Source organism: Leptosomus discolor, chromosome 5 (assembly GCF_034619465.1).
Source record: "Leptosomus discolor isolate bLepDis1 chromosome 5, bLepDis1.hap2, whole genome shotgun sequence".
NCBI lineage: Eukaryota > Metazoa > Chordata > Aves > Leptosomiformes > Leptosomidae > Leptosomus > Leptosomus discolor.
Genome location: NC_141395.1, coordinates 20,024,729 through 20,040,693, shown reverse-complemented (window position 1 = coordinate 20,040,693; position 15,965 = coordinate 20,024,729).

Below are 15,965 nucleotides of genomic sequence, written 5' to 3'. Positions count from 1 at the left end.
TTGCCTGCTAAGAATAGCTTTAAATTACACATTTTCTTCTATCCAGATAAAGATGGCTTTGAATTATCCACTTTTTCTAGGGTGCTGTGTATTTAAAAATTGTAGGAAGGAAAACATGAAAACATACTGCCTTTTGAAGCAAATTAGCAGTAAAGATGAAGTAGAAAAACATTTCCCTTTCCTGACTGGCTTGCAACTAATGTGGGTTTCTTGAAGATGTACATGCCCGCAAAAAATGATAAATATATTGGAAAAAGGAAGGGAAAAATGAAAGAGTAAGCTGGCCATGTAAAGCAGCTGATGTAAAGATGGAGAGACATAGCCATAGAAACTAGTCACATAAATAGTCATGAAATGAAAAGTTTCAGATTTGTATTGAAGTAAAAAAAAACTACTTAGAGAAAGGCCAACAGGCCAGACTAAATAATCCTCGACTTAACGTCCAATTCTGAATCACATATTAGCTGCAGAGATTTTAATGTAAATATGCCATTACACTGTCATTACAGTGATCAGGCTGCATGGCTCACAGGTCACATCTCAGCCACTGTTAATTTTGCAGGCAAAAGCTTTTTTTCTCTTGAAATGTTAATAACTTTCTATTAGTTAATGTAGCGTGACTAAAATTCAGATTAGATATAATTCATTTTAATATCTGTGACTGGCTATCCCGATCATTTAGCAATGGTTTCCAGCTGAATACAAGATGCTAAATTGGACTCATTTGCATAGCCCTGTTAAAGTAATGCCATTCTCTAAATGTAGGCATCTTCAAATTAATTTAAAAGATTTTTTTTGTGGTTTTGCTACCATGATAAAATCTTTTGCTAACAACTAATTGAAGTTACTATGAGACTAACACATCCTTTTCCTTCTTTTCTGAGGAACAAATGACTAGTTAATATCATTAACCAGTAAGGGGAAAAAAAATCCACAGTGCCTTTGAGTGCTAAAAGAGCCTAATTTGGGAGCTGCAGACAGACCAACCACCACTATTTGGCAGCATTGAAATAAATACCCTTTCTTACTCTTAAGCACATTTATCTACACTGCTGTATGTCAAAAGTTAGCACTGGATTGACCTTGAAATCATCACTGAATCCACTCGGTTTATTTAAAGATCTGCTATAAAACATATGTTCATTTAAGGTACAGTTTAGCTAAACTAGGCAGCTCTCAGGACCTTCACCAGTTCCTGAAAGAGCTCCGCACACTCAAAAATGTGCGTTGTTATTAATCACTAATATTCTTCCCTTAATATGCACATATAACACCATTTAATGGTAATGGGAGATACATTAGCTCCACAAGGAGAGAATGGTCCTTCAACTTATCAAACCCTACCTTTAAACTCATTTCAATAAATGCATATGTGGGGAACTTTTTGGGATGATGACTTGGTTCAATCTTGAAGAGGGATGGCCAGAAACCTTTTTCTTTTAAATTAAATGCAAATAAATAAACAAGTCTATTACTTGTATTATGTTAGTCAGTATGAATCGCATATTTGGCATGGAATATCTATTCCTGCATCCAATTGAAAGTAATGCCTGTTGAATACTGATTAGACATCCACACATACAAGGACATAAATCAACTCTGATATTTTTTTACTATTTGCATTATCTCAGCACCTAAAAGCTCTCATGGCCAACCCAGGAACCCCATCACCCCAGTGTGTGTACAAACACGTGCACTCACACCCTGAGGAGGACCAAAAGAACTCAGAAACTATCACAGACAAGACAATTCTCCTCATTTACATACATGAAACTGAGAACAAGGTCAGAAGAAAACAGAATAATGAAAGTGTCATGGACTGACACTGCATCAGATTATGTAACTGTAAAATTCTACATGCTTCACAGCAAAGGAATTTACCAATCTTTAATTTAAAAATATTGAGGGATGTGAAAGAAATAGTCAAGAGTGAAAATACTGGTTAATATGCTTCCATGTTTCTTAACCACTCCAAAGTGTTTGATGCCTCTGCAATACCAAACAAAAGACTCCTTGGCTGCCAATAAGATCCTAAGATTGCTTAGCACTGTGGAGTTGTCATCTACTGATTGTCAAAAAACTTTTGCAACAGTTCAAAAAATAAATATGTTTAAAATGATAAAGAAAATATTTTAGATAACACATAGATCCACTTATAGGGCAAAACATTGCTACTGTTTTCCTATTGTTGTGAAAAGAACAGTATCTATTTAAGAGCAGAAACACAAAGTACAAAAAATCATGATCCCTCTGTCGGTCGTGGAGCCTAATGGCTCTCGGAGAAAACAGTGCAATCTCAGTGTGAGGCACCACCTGAGTACCAGATGTAAGACAATTGTGTATGCAGCGGGGAACTGAGGCATGATAGTGGCAAATCTGTTGATTTGCTAATATGTATATGTATTTATATACATGTAATATCCCTCCACCTTTCTCTCAGCAGGGGACATGTTCAGACAATTTAAATGCGATTTTCTCTGCCTATCTCCTCCACTTTCACTTAAAAACTGCAGTGTGTTCTGGAATGCTTTGTCTGCTGAAGTTTTGAATGACTACCAGCACTTTCACTGGCAGTCTTTTTTGATCCCCAGCTCAGTTTCTTTCTCTCAGCTGGTCATAAAACTACCCATCAAGCTCACAATAATGCTTATGTGCAGGAATGTCAGACAGATGTGTTTTTTGCATTCTGAATGAATTTGCACCCATTTTTACATGGGAATGAAACTTTCATGTGCAAGATTAATAGAAAAAATTGTATATCTTTCATAATGAACTGACCACTTAACCAGCCTTGAGTCTGGAGTTTCTTTTTCATAGTTCCCTCATAACAATCAGAGGTTTGGATTGGTTTGTTTCTTTGTTTTTCATTTTCTCCTTTTTTTTTTTTTTTTTTCCCAAGAATAATATTCAAAACCATGGATAGAATACTAACAAACAAAAATTGGCTTCAGCTGGGGTAAACAGTAAGATTTATATAAATGCTGACTAGTACTGTAAGGTTAAAAATAAGAAAGCTTGAATCAACAAATTTTTATATCCACTACAGACTTAAAGTAAGGTAAAACTGAGATTTGAATATCCCAGAATTTGAGGAAGTATAGAACTTTGTTGATGGCCTAGAGGGACCCAAGAGATTATTTGCACCAGACAACCCTGATCCTCTGAGAACAGTCGGTTTTGAATTTGTAATTTTGTTTTCAGATGTCTTCCTAAAGTAATGGTTCACTTAGTAGAACTTTGTGAAAAAAAAAGTACTGTAGCGAGCAGAAATGAGCAGAAAAACTTGCAGATCTACGCAACCAGATAAAACAAAGGCAATAATATTATTTTCTGAACCTGTTGGGCAGCCGGTCATAGCACACAGGATACCTATTAACCGTACTTTCTCCAACTTGTACAAAGCCCTGCCACTGAGGTTTTCCAGGGTTGTGTTTGTTCTGGTCTGCCTCTGCCTCCAGAAGTGTGGCAGATAGGATCACTGCTAAGGAAATTTCTTGCTTGGATGGGGAGAAGGCAGCTACTTCTAAATATTTTAATTGCTTCCACTTTGGCTGGGAGTAAAAACACTTACAAACGACATTTCTTATCAGCAACCACAGCCTCAAAGCACATCAATTTGTTTTACTTTGTCAGTGAGCAAAAGGGCTTATGCACAACCCAATTTTACATTGACTAAGTTCGTTGTTCTGTTCCAATGTTGCTGTTGCTATTTTCCTCTGACATTGTAAGATTTCAAAATTATTTTATATATATTTGATCTCTTCTATTTTTCAGAGACCAGCCAAATGACTTGTCAGCAATTCACTAGGAACAAGGAAGGTAACAGTAACTGCTGTCTGGTGTGGGCTGTTATAAGAAGTAAGGGTTGGATTAAAATCTGTTGCGATTTGTCAATTACAAACCCCAGAAATTTCAGCCTCTTGCTTCCAGACCATTTCTTTTACACAGTCAGAAAAGTATTCACCCTTTCAAAACTGCAGAAAATGCAGAGCACCTTATTGTTTTTGTGTATGCATGGAAAAGAAAATGCTACATTCACACCATGTATTCCCATATAGGAAATGCTGTGAGCAGAGATGTCTTGGTTTTCATAATCTGGAAAGTGAAACAAAACCATGTAATTTAACCAGCATCTTGGAACTATATATAGCTCAAAAAACTCCAAGTAATCTGAGAGAATTTTTATCGGTCAGTCCCTCTGTTAAAAAATAGCATGTGTGAGGCCATCATGACCACTTCATGGATATTTTGTTAGTAGAAGAAGAAACTAAATTCAGTGGATAAATTAAGCATTACAAGTTATTCCCTCAGGATCTAATTCAGAATGTACTGTATTTATACCTTTGTTTGGCCGATCATCAGATGGACTCATAACAACATGTTATATCTAAGCCCTTTTCCTAGGGCTTTTCCAGTATAACTCAATGGTTAACAGCTGCTCTTTCATGTTGTGCTTCCAGCCAACCTGCTACAACCTACTTCTCCTCAAGAAAGGTGGCGTTTTTCATAATGCATAAGGTATAAAGACTTCTGTGGCTCACTTCTGGACTCAAGAGGGAGATTATTCCAGCTGCCCATATCTAAAGTCTGTGCTCAAGTGCATAGGTCAGAGAATTCTCCAGCCAAGAGCTAATACAGCTTGTTGTGCCTTCTGAGATTTCTGGTTTAGGAACACAGTTCTTGCAATGTGACTCTGCAGCCATAGAAAGAAAAAGGTCCTTTATACCACATTTGAAAAATGGCATCCTTTGTCTACCTCCTAAATTGTAAAAAGAATATATAGTGAAGTGCTCAGCTTGTCCTTTTTTCTAGATCTATATCCTCTAGGGCATTGAACTGAAGTTACTTGTGTCTCAGATCAAAGTCATTTCACTTAGAAACTCAGGTTGAGCTTGAAGGCAGTCTCTTAAGTGAAGGTCAATGGTTTATCCATTACAGCACCCAACCCCAAATTATTTTTGCAATTAGTAATATTTATATCTGTTTTTATAGTGTAAAAGAATAAAGAAGGGATAGTCAGCATTTTCAAGAAATACAAGTTAAAGGTGTCCTATCATTTAAAATAATATATCATGTTAGAAAGGAAACTTAAAAGCTGGCATATGCAATCTAAAATTAAATACAGATTTTGAATTTCAGGCTGTGAAGCTAAAAAGATCAAAGGAAACTCTTTACAGTTCTTTGGAATTTGGTATTATACTTCCCGGGAGGTCATTTACTCCCATAATTTAGTCTGACTTATTTTGGCTTCAGTTCCACTAAAAGTATGTAGCAAAAAAGAGGGCCTCTTTTTACTTTAATTTTTAACTGCAACCTGTCAGTTAAAGGGAAAAAAAAAAGAAAAAGCAAAAAAGAGTGTCTGGAAGAGGATGATCTACAGAAGTACTAATAGCTTTCAAATCTTTTGACTTTTTGAGCCTGATATGGCTAGAAACTTATCTGGAAAGATTGTATTTTAACCCTTTTGACTGTTCTCGGACATAATGTGTGCTTTTATTGAAAGGGAACTTATTCACTGCCCTTGAACATATTCTGTCATTTCCACAATAACATCTCCCTTGACTGCAGTGCCTTGCCTCGTTGGACAAAATAATAGGAGGACCCTAAGTTTCAGGTTCCTATAGACAAACATCAAAAGCACGCCTGTTATAAGTCAGAGAAGTATCCAGAATTTACCTACTGTCTGGACAAACCCAAAAATAAGCCAGATACCTGCTGGGATGTGAAGACAGTGCTGATGGGGCTGAGCAGGCTAAAGCGTACTCTTACTTCACTGCATTTTGGGAGAACGAAAAACAAGAGTAGTTTCAGAAGGATGAGAAAAATTTAAAAGAGCTTTTGTCTTTCAGAAAAGATGTGGTATAGTCCTGACGTCATTATTTATTTTATCTATACCAGTTTCCACAAACAGGACCTAAAAAAGTTAAAAATAAGAGACTCATGTACTTTATCTTCTAAGACCACATTAAGACTAGCTGGTGGGAGCAGCAGAGGTAGTAAGGGAATGCTCTTTGCCGAAACAGGGAGTCACTTTCCCCCATCAGCATCTCTCCTTTTTCCTCTGAGGAACAAAAATAGGCAGCGCAACAGATGAATTTTCCATCTGCAAGAGGCTGGCCTTGGCCAGACTCAAGGCTGGAGAATGGGACAGAGAGATCCAGCCTGTGAAAGGGTTTCCCCCCTGCTTGACATTCAGGCTTTCAACTGATCCTGAAGAGAGTCCGAGCAAAACCACTGAAGAGCTGATCTCATGAGTATGATCTCATTCCTTTGTTACATTGCAGGATGTATTTGCAGAAGCACTCATGGGGACAACTCAGCCTTAGGAGTTGTGTCCAATGAATATGTTTTTATATATGCATGTATATGTATTATTTTGCTTCTGGTTTTGACCACATCATTTAATTATTTTGTCATCTTATACTGCAGCAGCTATTTTGGACCTAGTTCAGTGGGATGCACACATCTGATGGTGACTCTTGTTTGTTTACCCCTTCTCTCCTTGTTGGCTTTTATTTACTCTCTAAATCGTTATAACTAGAAGTTTTTCCCCTCCTCTGTAATGGAATAGCATAAATAAAACTACAAAAGCAAAAGTGGTCTTGGACCATAAAGAATGTGACAGACTGGCCTTGTCTCTGGCACTTGGGAAAACTGGGGCTCTTGCTGTTCCATTAGAGTAGACTAATGATGGTCTAGTATACACTAATAATTTCCCAGCAAGATACGTGCTTGAAAACATCTTCCTGTGTGATTAATACTTCTGAAAACGTAGCTGTTTCCATCTGACAAAACCAAATGGATTAGAAATGTTACAAACACTTTTTTTTCAGTAAAAAGGGTAGTGGCAGCAGAGAGGTTAATTCTCCTCTTTTCATGCAGGTGTCTTCTTAGAAGAGAAGTGATTAAAGGAGTTTCTTTTTTGGCATAAAAGTGTTTTTCTAATCTTGTTGAAGTGCCTAAAATGTGTTTGAAGAGTCAGATAAAAGCATGGACTTCTTATTTAATCAGTTACCAGTTATATGTTCCAGTGTTTATTTTGTTCTGTCATTGAAACATATTTTCTTAAAATGTCTTTTACTTCACCACAGTCGATAGGTAATAATGATACAAGACATTTAGGATGCATTTCAACACTAGGCGCAAAAGAATAGCTCTCTCCCAAACTTGTACAACTGCACAAAGACAGAAACACTGTTCATTTTAAATGTTGAGCATATATTTATTTCTCAGGGACACTTGGGATAATATCAGAATTTGTGTTGCAATTTCTCAGCAAGTTACCTAGTAGACTGAGGGTATAGAGAAAAAATTAGCCTATTCCTGCCAGCTGTGGCATCCAAAATGGTTATGCCCATTTACTAATGCATGGAATCTGATCCCCAAAATCTTCTTTTAGTTTTTCTTTTTTCTCTTTTCTTTTTTCTTTTCTTTTCTTTTCTTTTCTTTTCTTTTCTTTTCTTTTCTTTTCTTTTCTTTTCTTTTCTTTTCTTTTCTTTTCTTTTCTTTTCTTTTCTTTTCTTTTCTTTTCTTTTCTTTTCTTTTCTTTTCTTTTCGTTTTTTCTTTTCTCTTTTCTTTTCTTTTCTTTTCTTTTCTTTTCTTTTCTTTTCTTTTCTTTTCTTTTCTTTTCTTTTCTTTTCTTTTCTTTTCTTTTCTTTTCTTTTCTTTTCTTTTCTTTTCTTTTTTTCTTTTCTTTTTTCTTTTCTTTTCTTTTCTTTTCTTTTCTTTTCTTTTCTTTTCTTTTCTTTTCTTTTCTTTTCTTTTCTTTTCTTTTTTTTCTTTTCTTTTTTCTTTTCTTTTCTTTTCTTTTCTTTTCTTTTCTTTTCTTTTCTTTTCTTTTCTTTTCTTTTCTTTTCTTTTCTTTTCTTTTCTTTTTTTCTTTTCTTTTTTCTTTTCTTTTCTTTTCTTTTCTTTTCTTTTCTTTTCTTTTCTTTTCTTTTCTTTTCTTTTCTTTTCTTTTCTTTTCTTTTCTTTTCTTTTCTTTTCTTTTCTTTTCTTTTCTTTTCTTTTCTTTTTTTTCTTTTCTTTTTTCTTTTCTTTTCTTTTTTTCTTATACGGGTTAATTTTTTTTTTTTTTAATTTAGGTATCAAGTATTCAAGCCTAGCAGAAAACTATTTGCACTATAAAAAAAGTATGACTTGGTTTAAATCACACATGATATAATTTCCCCCTTCGATGCCAGAAGGAAGAAAAAGCTTTTCTATAGTCAAGTAAATGCCTAGCTAAAAAGACTAGCATTGTACCATGCTGCAAATGTTCTCTGCTGGTATTAGATCCTTCAGTGGAAAATTAGGTGCAGACCTAGGTTGTTTATTGAACTAAAGGCATACATGTGCTAAAGACATCTCTCTGTTCTTACAAAGGTATCGACTGCTTCTATCATCATAGGATTCCCCACTATGCTTTACCACTGGGGAAGGAATAGATCCAAAGCAGAGAAAGAAAAGGTGTCTGAGCACATGCAGAACTTCCCTGAACAGCAGTGGCTTTTTGTGCTTCTACCACATATTTGAAAAACTATTATGACTAAAAGAAATCCAAAGGCAGAGCTGATATATGCAAAATGAGGCTTAACTGTGATCTCTGAGGACCCGATTCTCCACTGAGCAGCATGCGTTCCCTGGAACCATGTGTCTGTAATGTCCTGCCTACATCAGGACATCTAAACGAGTTGACCTTCATGCAACACACAATAGATTCATGGGTTAAAATGGCTGTGAGGAAATTTCACTACAGCATGGAATTTGGTTGACTTGAAAATAAATTTGACGGTGTAGCATGTTAGCAAAAGTTCTAATTGTACCTACTCCTCATGGAAATAGTTAGGCCTTACTTTAACTCTGCTCTTCTCAGCAATTGAGATTCTCCATGTTAAATATTTCTTTTTTTTACTGTTCCTCTGTCCTCTTCATATAAATCCGGCTTGCCCTCTCTTTCCCCAGAAATTTCAAGAGTTGGAAGGCGCAGCAGTCCAGCTTCAGTATCCATTGAGATCAAACCCAAAGAAATGGACCCATCTCTATTCAAAATGAATTTCCTTTATACAAAAAACACAAAGGAAACTGAAGCTACATTTCTAAATACTGAAAAGCAAAGAATAAAAGGTGACTTTTCCCTCAAAGTGTTCTATGTCAACGTCATTTAGTGCTTTGGCAAATCCCAGGATATTCTAGGAGGACCAGTTTAAGGTAGCAAGCCATGCACAAACCTTTTCATTAGCACCTTATTTTCAAACAGAGGCCTGCAGAAATTCCGGTGCTCTGAACCCTCACAGGGGGATGGAGCAAACAGAAAAGATCTTGTTAAAACTATCCTTCTCCAAAGACTACTGGGTTTTTTTCTTCTTTTTTAAGTACTCTTCTCTGTGAAAAGCAAAACCACGTTTAGCTGAATATGTCCTCTCCATGTCAACTTCCAGTGTTTTCATGTATTTGTCAATGGCACCAGTCAGTTGTAGCATTGCTTCCTATTTTTCTCTGGGTAGGGTGCATGAAAGGAAGCCGAAATGCCAGATGAATTTACTTATGTTCATGGACAGATTTCGTGAGATCAGACTCCGTATGTGCTAAGGCCTCTGCTCTTCCTGTGTAAGCCCATGGTTAGCTATCATTATTATTTAGTTACACGGAAGCAGTGCTTACACAAGGCTGGTGCCTTGCTCTTGTCTGCTGCTTTCTGTCACTCATCTTTCAATCTGAAATCTTTTATTTAGCATTAGGAGTACCTTGAATATACTTCTGGCATCACTAGCAACCCTCATCTGCTCTGTACTATAGTCTTTCCAAGCATCTCTGATAATCGATTTTTTTCCTCTCTTCTCCCTGTTTCGTTCTTCATTAAAACAGCCTTTTTAACCCTTTCTTTTCTGCCTCAGAAACAGCTTTTTTTTTCTCTCTGTTTCTTTTTTTTGCCTCAACCTTTGCTTACCTCTGAGAAGTTAAACTCCTCAAAGTGGATCTTCAGCCCACAGGCTCCCTTTTCACAACAGTGGATCCCCCTCTTTGTTCTCCAAACTTCTACCACAAACTGTTTAAATAATAATATTTTTTAAAAAAATTATTGTATTTTGGAACTATATGTGGATGACTTTATATAGAAATTACAATCAAATGATAGAGTGATATTGAGATTGCAACATTATGCAAGGAGAGTGATATAATTTAAGCCAATCAATAAGGGTTAATGAAACCTAAATCTCATCAGAATAATTTGATATTTTTTGATTAAAGCTTTAGGATATTATACATGTATAGGGAGAAAACTTTTGTCTGAAATTCTTTGATTTGGTATCACCTAACAGTTTATTACAAAACCTGAATATTACAAAATCAATATGGTACATATTAAATGGGTTAAACATGATGGTGGTCTCAAAATGTAGTTAGAAATGCTGTATCAGCCACTGAGTATGAATGTTTCTAGTGTGTTGTTAATCTTAGCATATTTGGTATCTTAATTTATGATGTGGAAGAAAAGAGTCACAATAAGTTGTAGAAAACACTAAGACTGTGAACAAAAGATATAAATAAGAGGTGAGGAAATAATGAAAACTGTTGTAGGGTACTTTGGGCACAATTAAGTTGGGCACAACTAAACTATGCATTTTGGTGAAGGTAAGACCACATACTCAGGAACAACAAAGAAAGTGTGTGACCACTTAAAGGAGATTGCACTAGTCCTAGAAAACAATTACACCAAAAGGATTAACCGGTGAAGAATGGTTCTGTGTAAAATTTCAGTGTTACCATGAAGCCAAAAGGTCCTTTCTTACCCCTGGTGAGGAAAAAGGGGCCTATAAGTAGGAACCTCTATTGCCTCTGTGGTGAGCAATGACCTCTCCTGAACTACTGTGTCTTATTCCAGAAACCAGACTTGTAGAGTTGTAGAACAATACAAGAGGTTTCTGAGAAGAGACAGGAGTATGACTAAAGGCCAAATAATCTGCTGTGTATTAAGAAACTCCAAGAGCAGTGCCTATCAATTTGTCAAAGTCAGAATTAAGGGCTGATTTAATTGCAGTCTATAAGCACATATATGAAAAAGAAATGTGATAATACATGGCTCTTCAGTCTAATTAATAAAAAACCCCAACAATATTCAGTGAATCCAAAAGACCTCATAAAGTCTTGGCTGAAAAAAGTTATAAATTTGTCCTGGTGAGGACTGTTAATCATTGAAACAATTTATGTAGAACTGTGGTAGTTTCTCCATCACTGAAAATTTAAGCATTAGAGCTGGATGGTTTTTGCCTGAGAGAAAGGAAAGACTGAGCAAGACTGAATTGAAAGAATTCCTGTGGTATACAAGAGGTCAGTCAAAATGTTTAGATTTCCCCTTCTGTTTTCAGAGTCTATGAATCTAAGTAGATACTGGTTCAAAGAATTTATCATCTTGTCTTCTATGGGATTACTCATGTACTTTAAGTTGAACAGGTGATTAAGTGTGTTGCTGGATCAGGGCCAAACAAAGCCGGTATCATGCCATTTCAGTGGCCCTTTTGCAGCTGTGGCAGAACAGGACTTGAGGCTGGTATACTACCACTGGTCATACTACTCCAATTGGCCTAGAAAATAGTGTAGATTAAATGGTACAACCAGGACTAATTTTGAAAAGAAGGGAGTACTGGACTGAAATGTAGAACTACTAATATATGAAAATTACAGCCGTGTGGCTCAAGTGATGCATGGAAGAGGTTTTTGGAGTTCTATCACAATATTAGTCCAGGGTGTACTGTTATAAAAGCACCAGTCTTGCAGGGAGATGCTAAACTAAGGTAGGAATTATCTTCAAATAAACTGTATACTCAATGGAAGACTATTCTAATCACTTTCTTAACTGGTGCAGCTACAGTGGTATTACATGGTTGTGTAGGCAAGCTCTTAGTAACATATATTAGCAATTGTGGCTTGCTTTCTTTTTTTTAGCTTTCTCAATCCCTACTCTATGTAATAACTAATTTAATGATCTGATTTATGTGCAGAGATGTAGGATTATGTCTGGGCAAAGGATGCCTGAGCATTTTATACAATTCATCTGGCTTTGATGTGTAGCAGATCAAAATGACGTTCTGAAAGTAAGAGCTGGATGGAAAGGATCTACTAAAAGGCTTATAATCTTACTGCACCAAGTTATTGTCCTTTTATCTGACAACTTTTGTGCTGCTTATCTTTCTCTCCTTACACTCACCATTGCTAATGTCTAGTAAATTCTTTCTTTTTTCTCATATCTCCTCAGATTTCTCTATCTACTACTGTTCTGCCAACATGTTAATGGAGAAGATCTGGTCCCCATATCCTGCAGCTTTTGTACCATAGCTTACTGTCTACAATCGGTTTTTTTTGGATAGACATTCCCAAATTATAGTAAACATAGAATAGTACACAACATATGTCAAAGTGGTATGTTAATACAGTGTGAAGAGCTAAATGCCTTCTTCTCCTCCTTTCATCACTGTTTCTGTTGGAAGTAGTAGCTAAGTGAAGTATGATTGGAAATTACATTTGAAACTGTTCCATTTTTTCCCAGATTTCTCAAAGTACATTAGGGAAGCGCTGGTTCCGTTCAAAATGAAAATGAAAAATATTATAAGTTCTGGCTTGGCCAAAATGCTGATCTCATATGTAACGATGCCAGACCACATAAACTCCATTGTACTCTTGGTACCTCAGGAAAAGCCCAGCCATCAGTACAAAGTTTACTGAACTTCTTATTAACTACCTGGGTCATGTTCTGTGCCTGCTGATGCTATAGGTGAAGTAGAGGAGCCGGAAACATGCAGACCAGAAAGTCTCTTAAACGAGTGAGCAAATATTTGGTGAACATTTAGGTTACATTCTTCAAAAGGCGCCTTATGTGCAGACAGTCTCAGCACACTCAGGTTGGTGTTCTGGGGTGGAGGAAGGTTTGCTAGTCCATATTGTGCTTTAATAAGGCTGCCTCCATACAACTGCTTAGAGGGCGGTAACAAGCCAGTGTGTCACAGGGCGATTCTGTTCAGCATTACCTCAGGCAGAGGGCTCAGGGCTGAAAGACCAGCAATAGCTCTGCCTCTTTAAAGTGGCCATCTCTTTCAAATGTTATGTCAAGCAGAGCTTTACAGGGCACAGTGATTCATGCTTTTAAAGTGCGCACATGTACCTGTGCACCTCCAAGTCCTAAGAAGAGAACTATAAAATCTTTGAGTTTTGTTGTTTCTATTTAAAAGCCCTCAAGCATATTTCTTGGTAGGTCTGTATGTACACTGCAATTATGCATGCATTAAGCACTAAATGAAAACAAAAGGCATTTAACATTAATTACACTGGAAAGTCACCATATTGTGATCATATACAGTACCACTATTGCTGCCCAGCTAGATATCCCACTTTCATGCAAACAACAGAACCAAATTGAATTACATAAAAAGAAGCTGCATACTGACTCCCAGCAGTATGTTTTGACAAAACACTTTGTCTACTTAAATGATTTCAGATGCTGTAGTCAAAAGCCTTGACTGCAAATAATGGGTTCATAAAACCTATCTTTAAAATTTTACCTGACAGTAATGTTGTGCAAATATCTGCACTTCTAGTTCACCTTCTCCACTTGTTTACATCAGGATTTTAATAGAGTGGCTGTCACAGAACAACAGCTAAAGGCCAGTATTTGATAAGTTGCTGCAAAAATAGACTGTTTAAAATGAGAATTTCCTCCCTAAATTCAGCCATCACAAAAAGGTGGTGGTTAGGAAAGTATTGGAGAGAGATCATTTCTAGGAGGACTACAATAAAGTCTTTTTGAGTTCCATGACATTCTAAGCAGCAATCACTTTGTAAGAAACTACATTTCCCATCTGTCTTCAGTTTTATAGAGAAATGACAAAAATACAAGGAGAAGAGATAAAGGAAAAGTCAGGAGGGAGAGATAGATATATTTCTTTTTTTTGATTGGCTAATTTAGTCTTTGTATATAATATTTGAAGAATAAATTGACTATATCTCCTTAACCGCCTGAAGAAAGAAATTAAACACTCAGGAAAGCCTCCAAAGTTCAACTGTAGAGTAAAAAACTAACCAAAAGTCCTCTGTCAATCAGTGCCCTACCATCAACCTGATGGCTTTCCCCATGCAGCACAGCTGTGCAGAAAGTAGCTGGATGCTGATGGCCCTACATGACCTCCAAGCATGCACATCCAAGGTCCAACTCGCAAGAAGCCACCCTACAGAGCAGCAAGTCTGTACTGAATTGTTCTCATCGTGCAAGGTATAAGGTATGGGAAGGGAGTGTATTTTAGCTTCTCACTTCTTTCCTGAGGAGAAAGCATGATTTGGAGGGAGGTTTACTTTGCTCTGGCAAGAGAAGTGTGTAGCCACTGCTGTGCTCTTCTGTTATAAGGCAGAATTGTACATTTCTGGGTTTTCTCAAAAAAAGAGAGCAACTTCATCATCTTTAACAGCTGGTTAAGTGGCATAGCTGAATTGTATATGAATTCAGCATCATGCACATTAAGATTTCTATGGAGCTACTTGTAAAGGAGAATTTCAGAGCCAGAAAGGAAGGGAGAGAGATGCAGAACAGCTTAATCTATTTGGTTTTGTTTATTCAAATCTTATTTTGTGCCAAAAGCATCGTTGCTTTCTCAGTAGGTTTTTCCATAGCCCAAAGCCTTGGAAACATACTAGGTAATACTGGTATGGTAAATATATACACCATGTTCCCTTGTTTTTTACCAGAGCTAGAGATATTTATGACCACTTAGTAGCTATGAAGTATAAAGTAGCTCTATAGTGGGGCAACTTGCCTTTTTTGGGTTTGTTTTGGTTTTGTGGGTTTGGTTTTTGGTTTTTTTTCAATATGCCCTGATTTACTGCTGTGTAACTTCTGAGACAAAACTTCCAGTTTGGATGAGCTTGTGCCTGATGCAACTCAAGGAAGAAAGACAAGAGCTGTAGTCTGTGAGAGCAGATATGAGACTGCTGAAGTCCATTCTGCCAACCTCTACTTGTGTTCACCCATATTTCTCTGATGCCTGTGCCAGTATTATGGAAGAATCCCTTTTCTACTTATTCAGGGCTCATTTTATGAATCACTCATATTCATCCATTGATTAGAATACCTCTTCCAGATGAGAGAGCTGGGCTTACCCTCAGGCCTAATACAGCAAATGTCCTGTATGGCTCTCCAGAGCTACAACATTAGTAGCTGTAGCAGGAGGACTTCACTACAAGTCTCTGGATTTCCCTCTGAAATCCGAGCCTTAATGAGCACATACAAATCTAAGCCAGAGCATAGCATCCCTTCAACAAAAAGAATGTTGACCTAGAGCCTGCACAGGTGGGACTACAGAGGGAAAAAAATGAAAGTTTTCAATTCTGTTAAATCATTTGGAAAAATAATTATGATTATTTAATGAAGAATGAATTTTATAAAACATTAAGGGACTTTATCAAACAGAGGGGGGCTACAAAGCAGGTTTGGTAGGACTGAGGTCAGTAAAATTAGGCAAATAATCCGTTATTAGCTCTAACAAGTCACTATATGAGACTGCAAAGGCTTTAAATACTTATTTACACCATGAAAAATAATAATAACTTCATATCACAGTGTTTGTTCATTCCCTCCTTATGTTTTCTGTCAACCCACATGGTTATTGCAGGGGATTGCACCCATGCCTGATGCTTTGGACAGTACTGCCCTTGCAATGTGAAGGACACAGAACTGGTGTGAGTACCTGTGAAACCCATCTGTGCACTGGGCTCCCTAAAGCTGCAAGCCCTTTCCCCTCTCCTCCTCCTGCCTCTGTGGGCTTCAGAATGCCCCTGTCAAGGAGGCAGATAGCTATCTTAGACCTTTCCCCCCTTTACCTTGTCAACACATAGTACTAACAGGACAAAATATCTCCACTTTTTTCTTGCATTCCAAAAGTTGCTGAAGCCATGCATTAGAATCTGTGCTTAGATTGTGCCCTCAAAATCCTTTTTTATG